This window comes from Dasypus novemcinctus, chromosome 3 (assembly GCF_030445035.2).
Source record: "Dasypus novemcinctus isolate mDasNov1 chromosome 3, mDasNov1.1.hap2, whole genome shotgun sequence".
Lineage (NCBI taxonomy): Eukaryota > Metazoa > Chordata > Mammalia > Cingulata > Dasypodidae > Dasypus > Dasypus novemcinctus.
Window position 1 is genome coordinate 36,900,684 of NC_080675.1, and position 17,215 is coordinate 36,917,898.

The following is a 17,215-nucleotide window of genomic DNA, read 5'->3' on the forward strand; positions in this document are numbered from 1 at the left end:
ACTAATGCCAGACTCACTGCCTGCATTTCATTTTAAGCAGCTATTCCCAGCAGCCCTTCTTGCCTTCAGGATAAATACCTGTGTGCTCAACAGTGTACCTAATTACAGGGGCCACCCAGCGACTCCGGAGGCCATGGGAGGCCAGTCGCCAAGCTGTGCCCTTGGTCACTGGATTCCAAACAACAGCTAAAGCAGACTGGCACTGGGGACTCAGCAGCTAGGAGAGGCCCAGGAGCTCAGCCAACCTAGATCCCAGGAGCTTTGCTCCAAATTCCCTGCCAGGCCAGCCCTGAGTCTTTGTGCATAAATTACAGCCACATTTCTCATGTGTGTGAAACTGGAGGGGTATGGGAGAAAGCAAAGAAACACAGAGGAGTCAATCTGCCCTTCTTTATGACAATGGACAAGGCTGTTTGGATAAATAGGAATGGGATTTTCTTGAATGCATAACAATAAAAGCTAACATTTATGGGTTGCCAGCTATGTTGCAGGTTCTGATCGCTTGACCCATTAAATCTTTAATTCTCTCCATATCCCTAGGAGGTGACGTCATTATCATCTCCATCTGAAGATGAGGACGCAAAGGCACAGTAAAATTAAGGAGCCTTTCCTGGTTCCTCTGGAGCCAGTAAGTGACCCAGCCAGTTCGCCAACGCGGCCATCTGATTCATACCACATCTTCTGACCCTCTACACTGACATACTTGTGAGAAAGGCACAGTGTTCTCACCTCTACCCTGTCAGGGTCCCAGTCTCAAATGCCACCAAGAACCAGGTATGTGATATCAAACATATTCTCTGTTTCAAGAGGCAGCGGTCAGCCTGGCGAGTCACGGTCACACAGCAGTGAGGGTCTGATGTTGCCAGATCTTCCTTTTCTCCAAAAGAGGTCAGAAAACCTTATTTTTTTTAAATTTGTGGGTAAGAAAATGGAAGGGTCACATAAGGTTTTAGCCAGAGGGACTGAAAGGATCATAATATTAATAACTAGAATGAGCCGATAGGAGGAGAAGGAGGTTTGGAGGTGAAAGACTATGTGTTCAGGTTTGACATGCTGAGTTTCTGGTGCTTACGATGCCCAGAAGGCCCTGAAAACTCCTGGACTGGAGCTCAGCACCAGCAATGCAGATGACCAACAAGGCTCTTTGGTTACATGGTTATCAGGGGACCCCAGGCCAAACCTCCGCCACATAGGAACAGGTTATCTAAAGCATCCTCAACTTGTTTGTTGTGACGATGGTGAGAACACTAGGCTCCATAGGAGATTTTCTTTCTTTCAGAATCAGTATCCCTAAGAACAGGATTAAGACATGCCTTAATGTACCTTTGGAAAACGACTATGTTCAAGAAACTGTGAAGCCACGTGGGGAATACACAAATGAATTAGATCCCAGTTCTCAAGGGCTTTCCAATGGAGCTGGAGGGAAAAGTGCACAACAAGCTATCCTACAAATAGGTAGGTAATAATGGACTTGAGAGTAATATAAACATCATAAGGAATGAAGAAGGAGTAGAAATCACCACTGTCTGCAAAAATCAGGAATTGAGTCTTAACTAGTATTTGATCTTAGTACTGAGAGAGGTCCAGAATTATGAAAGGCTGAGACTTGGGGTAGGACAGAAAAATAGAAGGCACTCAGAGTAGATTAAAAAAACTGGAACAAAGGAGAAAAATGGGAAAACACAAGCTGTGTTTGGATTCAATCTGTTCAGAAAATTGAATGTATATAATGGAGTCATGTGGCAGAAGACAGTTAACTGTACTTTGGGATCAGACCAGAGAAGCCCTTAATTGACAGAATAAGGAATTTGGATGTCATTTGATAGGCAACTGAGAATAATTAAGATGACTTTACAGTTCCATTTCTTCCCCTTCAGAAAGTCTCTTCTAGAGTGATGGTCTTCAAGAGAAGTCCAAGATAGAATACATTGGGCCAGCTATTCTTTGGATTCTTTAAATCCAATAAAGATTCATAACTATGATCTTGATAAAAGCATAAGCTACGAAATCCTGGATCAGGCTCTCTGTGGCCCACTGATTCCACTATTGTCTCAGATTCCAGTTGTATTTTAACCCCAGCTTTGACAATCAAGATTTGCCATGCATGCTACCAGCTTTCTGTAATGAGCCTATAAGACTCAGACAATGGATCCTCAAGGTCAAGATCAAGCTCTACTACTTACAAGCTGCAAAGCCCAGAAAAAACTCATTTAACCTTTTCGTGCCTCAGTTTAACATCTACACCATAGGATTACTGTGAAGATTAAATGAAATAATATAAAGCACTTAGCATTGTGGCTAGAGGCTAGAAGACAGTAAGTGATCAGTTGATGGTAATTGTTAATTTCACTATTTTCATTACTGTTATTATAATACAATTATTGGTCTACCATCCATTGATTCATTTAGACTTTCCATGAATGCACTGGATAATGAATTCCATCTAAAAGCCATTCTCTAAAAAATATTTTGTCAAGGTGTGTGCTGTTCATGGCAGCTAAGATATGTTGCCATGGTCACAGCAAAGCAGTAGTTCCAATTAAAGAACACAAATCCTAGTGACTTAAGAGACAGAAACTGAAGGGACAAGTTCCCTAACAGAAATAAATTTTCTCTTACCTTACAGGTTTTGTTTTGTTTTGTTTTAATATCAGAAATCTGGCTAGTGCAACTATGCTAAAACCAAATACTTTGCTAGTTAATTATTTTTCATTGTAACATACCACCTCTTTAAGATAAATGGACCATCTTCATAGGAAGCAATGTAGCATCAACTTAAGCACCAGAGAAGTTCCTTATTATCTGAAAGGCTCCAACCAATCAGCAGAAAAGAGAAATACTCATATAGAATAATGGGGAAATGACATGAATAAGAAATTCACCTAACGAAAAATATAGATGAGAACAATGCATGAGATAAGTGTTTATCTACATTTATAGTATTTTAATGCAATCTAAAATGATGGGGTTTGCTTTGCCTATTAAATTAGTAAAGGTTTAAAACAGCCCCCATCACAGGTAAGGGTATAGCAAAGATAAACCTGTCATATGCCACGCCACCTGAGGATAGGATTTGGTCAAACATATAAACCTGGCAACACACATCGAAAGCCTTAAAATGCACTCATTATTCTAATCCTACGAATTTATCCTAAGGGAACAACCATCAACATGTACAAAAATAGGGTAAGTAGTTTAGAGATTGACCTCTAAAAATCAAATGAAAAATTTAACTTTTCTATATATTAGCCATCTAACCTTAGACAAATTACCTACCTGTTCTTTCTCTGAGTTTCCCCTGAGATACCTATACCTCACAAGGTAGTGGGCAGGCATAAATGAGAAAGTAAATAGAGCAAACCCAGCAGCATGCCAAGCACAGAGTAAAGCCTCAAACAGCATTAGCTATTATTCTTATGGGTCAAGTAAATCACGATATATACATAACGTAGAATAGTATTTAACCATTGAATATGACATTCCAGAACAAGCAACAGCAAACTATGGCCCTTGGGCCCACCCACCTGCTTTTGTAATAAAGTTTCATTGGAACACAGCCATCCCACTCATTTACATACTGATTATGGCTGTTTTTACACTGCAACAGCAGAGCTGAGTAGTTGAAACAGATAGTATTTTCCACAAAGTTTAAAATATTTACTATCTAGCCCTTTACAGAAAATGTTTGCTAATCTCTGATCTAGAGGAAAGTTTACTCTCATAGGAAAATGTTCACAATCTATCGAGTAAAAAGAAATTTCTTAATAGCAAGTATAGTAAGTCTCCATTTTGTTAAAATATGTACACAGAAAAAAGTATGGAAGTAGGTACTTCAAAAGATTAACCATAGCTCTTTGAGAAAGGGGGCTATATATTTATTGTCTTCTTTGTGCTTAGCTATAATTTCAAAAAAAATTTTTTTGACAATAAACATAAATCATTTCTACAATAAGAAAAAAATTTTAAGGAAAGAAACTTTTAATTGAAACATAGAAAAAGTAACACATTAAATGGTAAAATGAGATGGAAAAGTATTCTTTAATTGGTGAGAGAAATGCCACTCAGAGCTGGTGAACTTAGATGAGTCTCACAACTTCACTGCACCTTAGTTTCCTTGTTTACGCAACAAAGATAAATAACATCTCAATTACTGCACAGGCCTTTTTTGAACATAACACAAAAGACATGGAGTGCTGGAAAGAACTATAAGAAGGAAGTTACTATTATCACTGAATACTATACCTCAATGATTATTACATTTTTGCTTATGAGGTTGTAACGGCCCTGCTATCCCAGAGAAAAGATGAGAATCAGGCAGCTCCCCAAGTGCTTGGCCTGTCCCTCCAGATTTTATGAAAAGAGAATTGTCTTTGAAGAAGAGATGGACTGAGCTCTAATTCTGGCTTCCCACTCACATTGTAACCTCCGCCTGGGCTAGCCCACTGGGAGTACCCAGTTTTCATATGCAGAAAAGGGATAACAAAGACCAGGACCACCGCAGACCTGCTATCAGTGTGAGCAGTTGTGTGCTCAAAGCACTGCTCAATGTCTGGCACAAAGTGGGTCCTTGAGACTTTAGACATTGCATCTGATATGTAGATAGCTAGCCAACTAGTGACACAGCCCACTGGAATATCTCAGAGCTCACAGCCCAAAACTCATAGCCCCTTGTATTAGTCAGGGTTCTTTTGAGAAGTAAAATCAACAGGAGATATCTGTAAACAGTACGAGATTTACAAAATTCTCTCATGTGACAGCGGAGATGCACAAGTCCAGGTTCCACAGGGAAGATGCAAACCAGGAGATCGGATGAAAGTCTAGTGAAGGTCCTTGATGAGTTTCTTGGAGGTGTTTGTTGGCTGTTCAAAGACTGAGCTGGGAAATTCTCTCTGAATGCTGAGACCACTTCCCCTTTTAAGGCATTCAACTGGTTAGATAAAATGTCACTCATTGTGGCGGCAATGTCCCAGGTTGATTGTAGATATAATCACCCATCTATGCAATAAACTCACTGATGACTAAAGCACATATATGTCCTTATATTATAATTAGCCCAGGGCTTGCTTGACCAAAAACTGAGCACAGTTATCTGGCCAAGTTGACACATTAGCCTAATCATCACAAACCTCAATATGCAAATTTTTAAATTAAAACAAAATAAAATAATATACTCATATAAACTATGTGACTCCTTCTTCATCTAAAGGGCAAATAGCTGGACTTGAGGAAGAAGCAAGACCTTCAGATAATAACCTCATCTCCCTGGTTACAAAAGGCTTTCTCTACTAATCATCATGAAACTTTCTATCTTTGAACCATACACATGTTCTCCTAAAACAGTAGTTCTCAGGATGTGGCTCAGGCACTAGCACCATCAGCCTCATCCAGGGACTTACAGGAATCAAGTTCTTGGGCCCCACCCTAGACCTACTGAATTAGAAATTCTGGATGTGGAGTCCAGCAATCTGTGTTTTAACAAACCCTTTAGGGGATTCTGATGCTTGCCCAAAACAGGTGATTAAAATTTTAAAACATTCCCGCTTTCCAACAACTCTTAGTCTAAATGGGGATTTATCACTCAAAGGACAGCCAGATACCAAACTTAAGTCATTATCCTGGGCCATGCCTCAGTTTATGTGTTCTTAAAATTAGAGCTAATACTAAAGATCCTCAGAGAGTTTTAGTAAGCAATGTAACATGGAATTTTATGGCATTTCTCATTGATTATGAAATGCCTGGGCTCTTTTCAAAAAACTATTGTAAATAGCATATATGGTTTCCCACAGGCCTTTCAAAGCAAGAAGAATGTTCTCTCCTTTAATCAACAAGTATCACTGTTCTTCCTCTTCGGAGGTAACCCTCAACCCGCTCCTTATACAATGTACCATGTGTAGATTCTGCTGGCTCCTGTATATCACTTATAACATATGAACATGCACTGGTTTGGGAGTTATCTTGTATAGCATACCTCAGTAAGGGCCTCTGTTGGTTTCAGCAATGAATCAGCACTATGTGAAATCACAATCACAGAGGCCTTTTCAATCTCTTCCAAATCTCCTAAAGCAGAGGACTGCAAACTTTTATGTAAACAGTCAGTTACTAAATATTTTAGGTTCTGCAGGCCATATGTACTGTCTGTGTCACAATCACTCAGCTCTCCAGTAGTAGCTCAAAAGTAGCCATGGGCAATTCATTAACAAAATGGTGGGGCTAGGTTTCAATAAAATTTTGATTTAGGGGCACTGAAATTTAGAGTTTCATATCATTTTTCTATGTCATAGAGTAGTACTCTTCTTTGGATTTTTTTCAGCCATTAAAAAATGTAGAAACTATCCTTAGCTTGAAGCTCTACGAAAACTGGCTTAGAGATGGATTCTGCCCTGGGGCAAGCAGTTTGCTGACTACAGTCCTAAAGGTGTAATGTGTCATTGGCTACAGTAGATTTTTTTTTTTGCAAATTATAGACCTTGACTTTCTAGGTATGCAGTGAAGTTAGTGATATTAATAATTCCTTGCAAGAAGGAAAACTCGCTCCCCAATTCCTCACCGACAGTTGGCATTTGCCATCTGTTTCCTTGATCAGCTTCTTAAGGTGCTCATCTGCCGCCGTCATTTTAGCACCCATGGTCACATTCGTCCTCAGCAGTTTCACCGCTAACGCTAGCACTTGCATGGCTTTTATCAACGTGTCAAAACTTCTCACCAGAATATGAAAAAAGGCAAAAAGGAAGACCCTTACGGAATAAACGCAGGTTGGCATGTACCCCTCAAAGGAATGGAAGTACATGTCATCAGCATTCATTGTTTGAAAAATATAAATCTTGGGAGCCGAGCGCCAAGTGCGAGGTAGAGGCTGGAGTCGCATAGGGCCCGCGGGGCCAGGCGTGTAAGAGGACAGGGCCGCGCGCTTCCAGAGGCCGAGGCCGGCGCCGCTGCTCCTGCCGAGGCCCGCGGGCCGTGGTCAGGCACATAATGTGCCAACATCATAACAAGATTTGAGAGAGGCACATCTCACACAAATGTGTGAAGATCCATTCATCATCTCATGAACCACAAAAGGATCTTCTTTAGGCCACACAATGTCCTGAGAGGGTTCACTATGAGAAAAGTATCAGTCACAGCTTTAACACCTTACTTTGAAAGAAGCTAACAAGAAATCAAATTGGAAGGCCCAAGTCTCCAACATCTGGTGCCCAACGTGGGACCCAAAGAAGTGAGTCTTCCAAAATAGTATTGGAACCATGGAAAGGACTCCTATGAGGTTGTGAATGATGTCCAAAGTAGTGTGACGCAAGTCTTCTTTTTGGTACATTGGAGTCACCCAGGGCAACTAAAAAGGAGATGATGATGGACAATGCCCATCCCAAGGAATGGAGAGTGTCTGCAACTGCAAGCAAGGTAGTTCCATCCATCTGCCCAATGGGATCTAAGCCCCTATGCAAAATGCCCAAATCCTCAAGATTGGGGAATGAACAATAGACTATAGTAGACTTATTATTATTCTATTATAGATTTATTACTATTCTAGCAAAGGAAGGACTTTTATCATTGATATAAGGGTAGTGGCCCCAGTGGTTCTGAGTGGAGGGAAAGGGAAGAATAGGCGTAACATGGATGGGGACATTTTTGGGGACATTGGAATTGTCTTGCATGACACTGCCATGATACATACAGGCCATTATGCTTTTTGTCACAACCTATAAAATTATGTGGGGCAGAGTGTAAATTATAAAGTAAACTATAATCCATGGTTAGTAGCAATGCTTCAATATGTGTTTATCAATTGTAACAAATGTATCACACTAATAATAGTGTTGTTAATATGGGAAACTGTGGAAGAGGGAGGGGGTGTGGAAATGAGATTCCCCTATAATTTTTATGTAACATGCATGTAGTCTAAAGCTTCTTTAAAAATAAAAATAATTTTAAAATGAAAAAAAAAAAAAAAAAGAAAAATATAAATCTTGCTCTTCTACTGTACTGTCTGGGCAGCATGAGAAAGTGTTTACTGCTCAGTACTATAATGTTTATATATTTTAAACTATAAAATAATTTGAGACAAAGAGTGCTAGAAGGAAGCTACACTCTGTGGGGCTGCAATAAATGAGACTTGCCTTTATACTTTTGGAATGCATCTGCTTGGTCATTTTCACTCAATGGCAAGGACTTATTCATGCTGAGAGCAGGGTCTAATACTTAGTGAGAAAGGAGTAAAGGCCTTTAGACCCTCCCATCTTCACAGCCAGTCTCCTAAACGATTCTCTCCTCTGCCCCCAAATGACCCTTAGCCAACGTTAATGGATGTTTGGTTTAGGTTGTCACACATCTATCACCCAAACACAGAAAGGAAAACCAATCCACCCGTTAGGGTACTTCCCCTCCCAATCTGTGGCAATAAATAGAAAATTCCAAAATTACTTTTCCTTTCTTTTCTGAGACAGGCAACATGTTAGGCAGAATGGTCCCACAAAGTTGTTCACCTTCTGATACCCAGAACCTGTGAATATGTCAACTTACACGGCAAAAGGGACTTTGCAGGTGTGTAAGTTAAGGATCTTAAAAGGGAGAGATTATTCTGGATTCTCTGAGCAGGTCCAATATAATCATGAGGATCCTTCTAAGAGGGAGGCAGGAGGGTAAGAGTTGGAGAAGAAGATGCGATGAATGATGCAGGGGTTGGAGTGACGTGGGTCCAGGAGCCAAAGAATATGGGCAGCCTCTGGAAGCTTCCTGAGTTGAATAGTGTCCCCCCAAGATTCACGTTCAACCCAAACCTCAGAAAGTGACCTTGGTTGGAAATAGGGGGTTTGCGGGTGTCATTAGTTAAGCCGAGGTCATACCGGCTTAGGGTGAGCCCTAAATCCAACATGAGTAGTGTCCTTATAAGAAGAGGAAAATTTGGACACATGGCACAGAGAGAATGTCATGTGAAGATGGAGGCAGAGATTGAAGAGATGCGTCTACAAGTCATGGAGTGCCAAGGATTGCTACCACCAGAAGCCAGGAGAAAAGCACGGAACAGATTCTTCCTTAGAGCCTTCAGACGGAGCGTGGCCCAGGCAACACCTTGATTTCAGACTTCTAGCCTCTGAACCATGAAAAATAAATTTCTGTTGTTTTAAGGCACCCAGTTTGTGGTACTTTGTTATGGCAGCCCTGGGGGCCTCCAGAAGGAATGCAGTGCTGCCAGCTCCTTTTAAACTCTGACCAGAGCTCTGACCCCCAGAGCTGTAAGAAAATAAATTCTGTTGCTCTATGCTACTAAATGTGTGGTGAGTTGTTAGAGCAGCAGTAGGAAACTGGCAGCTGCTAGAAACTTGATAAAGTGAAAGTGTAATTTCTAATAAGTCAGCTATTCCATATCATTGAACCTAACCCTGAAGAAAGAGAGGCAAGTTCTACTCATCTCTCACGCAGGGTCCCTAAACTCTCGAACTACCGAACATTAAAGAAAATGAGGTATAACATGGAAGGTTGATAGGGGTGAGTGGGCAGTTGGAGAACGCTGTAGTCATATACGAAAAGCATTACCCAAGAGGACTGCAAGGGATGAGATAGAAATGGAATGTGACTTATTTATAGCAAAGCCTGCCTCCCCCCCTCAAGTGTATGACAGAAGAGCTGTTTTAAAGTTTTATTCTTCAAACTTGGCTGCAGAACTTGGCTGCTTCTCAGAACTGTGCTTTTGTATTTAGCTTTAAAATATAAGAAGCAAATCCATAGTTAAACTGTAGGCAGAGGAGGTGCAGGCAGGAAAAATGCTGTGGGGAGTGGAAAGAGGTTGAAATGTTATTCTTATTTAGTTAGCTGCTTAAGAAAAACAAATAGAGAATAAAATAGAAAATGGTTTGGAAAGGCTCCAAGTTGAATATTTCTGAATACTCTGGCATCATCAGCAAGGCTCTCCAGATAAGGGTGGCACTGCAAACTAGCCAGATACCAGCACGGAGATCTGGTTTAGAGGTAGAGAGTAAAGAAAGAAAGTGCCCCCAATCGTTAGAAATCCCCTTGCTCCTCTTTCTTTTTTTACAATAACACAGAACTTTTACATAAACAACCCACAAAATGCCAGTTTATATATGCAGAAACCAATATTGACCTTCTAGGAAATTTACCAGAAATCCCGACACAGCTCATGCCTTTTAGCCAAGAAACACTGATGTTTTTCTATGAATAACAAATAAGAGACTGAATAGTTAAATGATGGTTGCAGTGGCTTAGAGTTACGTATCCCAGAAAAACATGTACGTAATCTTATATCATTCCTCTGGGTGTGAATCCATTGTAAATAGGCCCTTTTGAAGATGTTATTTTTAGCTAAGGTATGACCAACTGAACCAGGATGGGTCTCAATCCTACAACTAGAGGCCGTATAGAAAAGCCCACAGAGGAGGGAATGTGGAGAAACATGGCAAAGATAAAATTATTGTAACCTATGGACTAGAATTAACAGCGGTACTGTAATACTCTTGCATCAATACCAAGGATGTCCTTTGTCAATAATAAGGGAGTACAGAAAAGGTATGCCACATGTACACTGTGGACCATAGTTAGTGGTAATAGTCTGATGATGATATCTCACAATCTGTAACAAATATTCCACAGTGGTGTGGTGTGTTGGCAAAGGGTTGTATGGAAATTCTACATATGTGCATGACTGTTTCATAAGTTCACAACTTCTGTAATAAAAATATGTATTTTTTAAAAGTTAAAAAGAAAAGCCAACAGAGAAAAAGCCACAAGAATCTCGAGGTTAGAAATGAATGGAACCCAGAAGAGAAAGAAGATGCCACCATATACATTACCATATAATGGAAGAGCCAAAGATAAAGGATCACCAACAGCCAGCCCTAGAATGTCACAGATTTCAGAGAGAAAGCATTGCTGACACCATGATTTTTGGACTTCTCCTAGCTTCAAAACCATAGGCCAATAAATGCCCATTGTCTAAGCCAATCCAATTTATGGTATTTTTTTTAGCAGCCAGGAAACTAAAATAATGGTACATTATCCACATGATAGACTATAATGCAGCCTTTAAAACTATGATTATGATGACATATCATGGCACAAATTAATGCTTAGAATATGTTAGGGAAACATAAAATAGTACATATACTGTAATTGTCCACTACGTTAGTAGTAAAAGACTAGGAGGAAACAGATCAAAATCTTAATTCTAGTTGTTTTTGCATGGTAGGAGTATGAGAGATTTTTTTCCCTCTAAATTATGTTTCAATTCTTTTGAAATTGAATTACTTTTTAAATGGAAAAGCCAAATCCTAGCCTTCCTTAGAGATGCAATTCAAGTCATTTCCCTCCAAATTTCTTCCTCCTTTGTAAATCTGCCTTTTCCACATTAACTCTCTGATAATTGCAAACAGCCTTGGGATTTTCTTTCGCTTACATAATTCAATTTCTTTATTTAAAAAAAATATAGGCTTTAAAATAAGGCAAACCTAGATTCAAATCCCAGTCCCACCACTTACCACCAGCTACTTATAGCCTCCTGCTGATCCTCAGCTTCATTATATGTAATACAAGCAAAACATCACCTATCTGACAGACTATTCAGATGATCAAACCAGTCAGTGTCTACAAAGAACCTAGCACAGTGTCTGATACATAGTGGGCAGCCAAAACTGCTCACATTCTTCCTTCATGCTGCACCACTCTTGTCTCCCCAGCTGAACTGGAAAGCTGTCTAGGAAAGGGCATGTGCTGTGCTACTTTCTATTCCCCACACAACAGTGCAGTGCCTTGCCTGAAGATGTCCAATAAGTGCACTACTTGTTGATTTGCATTTTTCAAGGATCACTGAGCTTAAGGCAGAGACAAATTAGAAATGTCCGATAGTATTACATTGACAGAGATGAGTTACTTCCTAGGTGTTTTCTAGACCAAGGAGACTTCCTGAGCCAGATAATATTCCCTACAGATAAAGCTGCTTTTCGGGTCCATTTCATATTAGAGTCATTTGCCATATTAGAGTCATACTGTTCCCCCTTCCTAGAGTTCTAATGATCTAGGTTAGGGAGGATAAATTGTCATTCTGCTACTCTGGTGACATTACACTTCAGAGTCATCCCCCTAATGCTACTTGCCCCAGTGACTGGTGCCACCAGCTATCTAGCTGCCCAGGCAATACTGGGTATGAGCCTTGACTCCTTTTCTCTCTCTCTGAATAAAATCAATCATTAAGTCCTATCAATTCTACTTCTTAAATAAACTGAAACTTTCTATCACTTTCCTTCATCTCTACTACAGCTCCCTAGACCAAGAAATCACTCAACAGACATCCTTTCTACAAAAATTTTAAGAGAAAGTGACACAGCTATCTTCCTTCAAAGTCAAAGTTCTGGGTTCCACTTCTGGCAGTGGAAATTTTGAGATTAACCTACCTACTGAGAGCACCTAGAAAGAATGGAAATAATATATTTAAAAATATTCTTGAAGGCTTTCCTTTAAAGGCAATTATCCTTATATCTTAACTGTGGGATTATCCCAAATATTAATCCTATCTGATTATAATTATTTAACTAGCTCACTTTCAATTGATATTTGATTTATTTCCAATTTTTGGGTATTACTCACCAAGGAGGCATGCTCTTTTGGGAATGGGTATATATGTATAAACCTATATCTATGTCAAAATTTTTATCTTTGCCTATTTTTCCATTCCCTCATTGAGATAAATTTTTATAATTGGGAATGCTGATCAAAAGGCTTGTCTATTTTCAATTTTAATTTGTATTGTCACACTAAAATACTTTAGAAAAATATCCTCCTATTCTCCTATGATTTTTCCCCCATTCACAGTCATCTATTAGTTTTTTATTTTTCTTATTCAAGGAAAAGGGAATTTACTCCATAGTCAACCAGGTTCTCCAAAGTGTAAGGATACTACAAAGAAGAGTCAGTAAACTAGAGCGATAAATTGTCGGACAAAATTAAAATCTTAGACTCTGAAATAAAATGAGGGATAAAAAGTTGAAAAGATAAAATGAAGCTTACACATACCAAAGGCCTTTCAAGTTAGAAAGTTATGCTTATGGAAGTGCATCATATTAAACCATACTGACATCTTTCCATACTAAAAATACCATCCCTTTCGACTGCGGACACTGATTCTATTGGTCTAGGATTTGCCTGCATTCCTGTCTCCTGTCAACCAAGATAATATGATGGAGAACTCTTCTCCTGGCAAGTCTAAAAATCTCAGGGGAGAGAAAAACAACATTTTTACAAAATAGTTCATGAAGAGAATCTTAAAATGCAGATTGAACAATTAGTTACCCAGAACATTCTCTGAAGTTAGTCCTTGGGAATTTTATTTAATGCTGGAAAGGAAAGGAAGGGAAGGGAAGGGAAAATAAAGGAAGGAAGAGAGAAAGAAAAAAAAGAGAAGAGAAAGAAAGAAAGCCCTAAATATTCAAGACAAAAAGTATTTGTTTTCAACATTGACTTACCTGTTTTTAAAGTTTCGAGTTTTTTAGAAAATAAAGGCAGCCATGAAAGAATGAGTACACAATAAAATGTGGCTTGCTTTATTTTAGATTATTAAAGTACTAGAACTGGAGAGTTCTTCTCAGATCACTCAGCTTAGCCAACCCTTCAATTTACAAAAGTAGAAACAGTTTATACACAGCCAAAAGTGAGCTAGTAAAGTAGCCAGAATAAATGTCCAAATATCCTGATCCAATTACACACTCTTACCTTGACACTCTACATTCATTTACGTACAGGAAGGGAGTGAGAATCAAACTTCTGTGACACTTTTGAAGTCTCTCCATTTTATTTGGTTCAAGTCTTCCTTTGTCCCAGGAGACCTTATGTGAACTCCCAGGTAAAGTCGAGTGAAAATGTCCCTCCTCATTCTTCTTTGTCATCCTCAAATCAACCACCAACTCCAGTTGATCTACCTCATAAACATCTCTCAAACATATCCTCCTCCTCTATAGTTTTTCTACCACTGATTTGGACCTAATTTTTCCCCACCCAAATTCCTGCAAAAGCTTTAAGCTGTACTCCTGCCTACATCCCTATCATTTTTCACACCCTCCCTCCACCAAGTCCATTATCCACATTGAACATAGACTTACTGTTTTCAAATCTTTTCATGGAGAATTTCTTTATACAGAAAATCAGTTTACCACAATGGTTTCCTTTTCAACTGGGGATAATAGCTACAAGAATCAGGGTCTCATCTGTAAACACAATACAGGGAAATTCTAGGAGGGTTTATGTCCCAAAGGACCAAATGTAAAGAATTGGCAGGGTATAGAGGAATTAAAAGTGAACATTCAGGAATCCCAGGTTAATAGAAGTAGAACTGTGGTAGATACCTTCTTAAAAGACTCACAATGATCTCCACTTCTTGATATTCACACCCTTGTGTAAGCCTTTTACCTTGAAACATTGGCTGACCTAGTGATCTGCTCCTAACAAAAGGGATGGGATGTTATGGCTAAGACTAGGTGATAAGATGTTAAGATTCCCATTCTCCTCTCTGTACCTTGTCTCAGTTCCTCACTCTGATGAAACAAGTTGCTGTGCTTGTGAACTGCCCTATGAAGAGGCACATGTGGCAAGGAACTAAAGGTGGTCCCCAGCTAACTTCCAGCAAAGAATTGAGGCCATCATTCCAAAGCCAGTCCTCAAGGATTCCAACAATTACATGAGTTAGCTTGGAAATGGGTCTTTCCCTAGTCAAGCCTTCAGATGAAACTGCAGCCTCAGCCAACATTTTCGTTGCAACCTTGAGTCAGAAGTCTGACCCACAGAAACTGTGATACAATAAATGTTGTTTAAGCTTCTGAGTTTGGGGCAAATTTGTTATGCAGCAGTAGATAACTGGTGCGAAGTGGAACCACCACAAGGCCCAAAAGGATGAGTAGAGGAAAAGGGTAACATGGCCTCAAAAAAAGAGAGACATCTGCCTTGATAGGAGCAATGACTTCAGTTGAGGGACACAACCAGTGTAAGGTGTTGCAGAGAGGAAGCCAGTGTAATGAATACTTGACTTTACTCTTCTCCCTCCCTCCCATCTCTCCACAGGCAACTACTTAAAACCCAATTGAAAGCCAGAGGTCACAGGAGCCCTGTTGATGATGCTGGGGCAGAGAGGAGCATGTAGAGGGGTGGAGAGTGTGTGTGGAGCAGCAAAGGGAAGATACCTGCTCAATGTCCAGACTCCTGGCATGGCGCATAAGGCCTGTCATGATCTGACACTTATCTACCTGTCCAGCTTTATTTCCCAACCCTTCACCACAGAAACCTAGCTCCACGGGAACAATCACTTAAAGTCTGCAGAATTCCGTATATAACATCCCAGCTGGGTCCCTTAGCATGTGCTGGTCCTTCTATCTCCTACATTTTTTCTCCCCTTATCTTACAAGAATAAAGGCAGGTGTCAAATCTTCTGGATGACTTCTATGACACCATCATCCCTTTCCTTCCTCCCCCCAATATGGACCAAGTGACCCTTCTACATACTCCCGGATCCCTTGGCTTGCTTTTCACAACTCTGCAATGATCTTGTTGCCCATCTCTCCCCCATTGGCCTATGGCTTCTTTGGGGGCACATATTTCATCTTAGTTTTAAATTCCTAGGATCTTTTAGTGTCCAGCACACAAATGATACTCAAATAAGTATTTGCTGAGTAAACAGTTTCTGTTTCTCAGCATGCCTAGGTCACTAGGACCTGCAAGTTCCCTGACTCTCAATTCTACTGGCATCTATCACTGCCTTCTGTGAATTCCAAAACAAAGTCCTATCCTAGTTTCCTTCCCAGCCTTACCTCTTCCCAGCCAAATTGTTCTCTTCTGGCTGCACACCACTGCCTGTGTAACTAAAATAATGTTATATTTACTTTTTGGAAGTATGCCTCAAATCAATTTCTGCCAAGGACTGCAAGGGTTCTAGATCTTTAGGGAAAGTGATCTCAGGGTATCTCAGCAACACAAAGGCTAGACCCAAATTATATCAGAAAATGATTCTATAACTAGAAACTAAAGGGTGAAGGAAGTCATTACTGGCAAGGCTATGAAACTACCCTTTCATATACAATGAATGTTGGCTTTATGCTTTATATCCTTTCTCTAAAACTCTTAATTCCTCTGTAACACTATTTATGACTGACAATGTCCAGTGCTGCTGCTTATATACTGTTGCTCTATCTGTATAATGCACACTTAGTTCTGAGAAGTGATAACTGTACAAATGTCTTAAATGTTATTACAGAACCAAAGAAAAAAAACAGGTTGCCACCAAGATACTTTATCTAACTTTAGCTATTTAATGTTACCTCATTACAACTAAAAATGTTTCTTCTGATGTTTGACAACATTCGGTTTTATCTCAATCCAATGTAGATTATGTAGGGCTCTCTAAAATATTTCCAGAAAAGTTAAAAAACAAAAAAACAAAAAGAAAACCTTATGCATGTATGTAGTCTCACAACATTGTACTGAATGACCAAAAAAGTTAAAGAATGAAACTTTGAAAATCAATGCAGTAAGCCATTTTCACATTATATAGTCCAATCACCTCACTTTGCAGCAGAGGAAATGAAACCAAAGTAATATTTCACTTACTAAGCTAATGATGAGTGCACAGAGTTCATTTTATCATGCTTTCTATCTTACACGGAAACTGAGTATGTTCTTTTTTGTGTAGGAAGTTGTAGCAGTTTAGCATTGTTTAGGAATTCCAAAAATAGATATAGGTTTATGTTTGTGAACTGGTCAGTTCCTCTGGGTGTGTTCCCCTTTGATTGTATCAACTTCAGAGGTTTCACTTTTACTTGATTAAATAATGACTAAGACTTTGATTGAGCCATGTCAGTGGGATGTTGAGTCCCCCACAACACGGCAGAGGAGTTAGTTGGAGTTTGGGTGCTGAAGCCCTAGGAAGTAAACACACAGGAAAAGAACACAGAGGAATAGAGATGGCTCCATAGTCAGGGCAGAGGCCCTGGGATCAGAGAGAGAGCCTGATAGTCTATAGCTCACCTTGTGGAGAGAACAGCTGAGCCCAGAGAGAAATGAGCCCCAGGAGAGAGACAAGGCTTAGCCCAGCCTACAGCTGATATTGGAAGAAGCTGGGACCATGGAGCCTTAAAAGGAAGAGGGAGGCTGGACCCTTGCAGAAGTCAGCAGCCATCTTGCTCCTACACATTGCAACAGACTTTGGTGAGGGAAATAACCTACACTT

The 17,215-nt window shown here is 39.8% G+C and overlaps 1 protein-coding gene and 1 non-coding gene across 6 annotated transcripts in view; both read right to left on the bottom strand.

Moving 5' to 3' along the window:
* The window catches only part of RGS6 (regulator of G protein signaling 6), a 620,371-nt gene that overhangs the window by 564,439 nt on the left and 38,717 nt on the right, over positions 1 to 17,215 (bottom strand). The gene's annotated exons all lie outside the window — the stretch shown is intronic.
* LOC111762651 (small nucleolar RNA U13) lies at positions 6,960 to 7,062 on the bottom strand. Its single transcript, XR_002795716.1, has one exon. It is a non-coding gene; the product is annotated as a small nucleolar RNA U13 (small nucleolar RNA).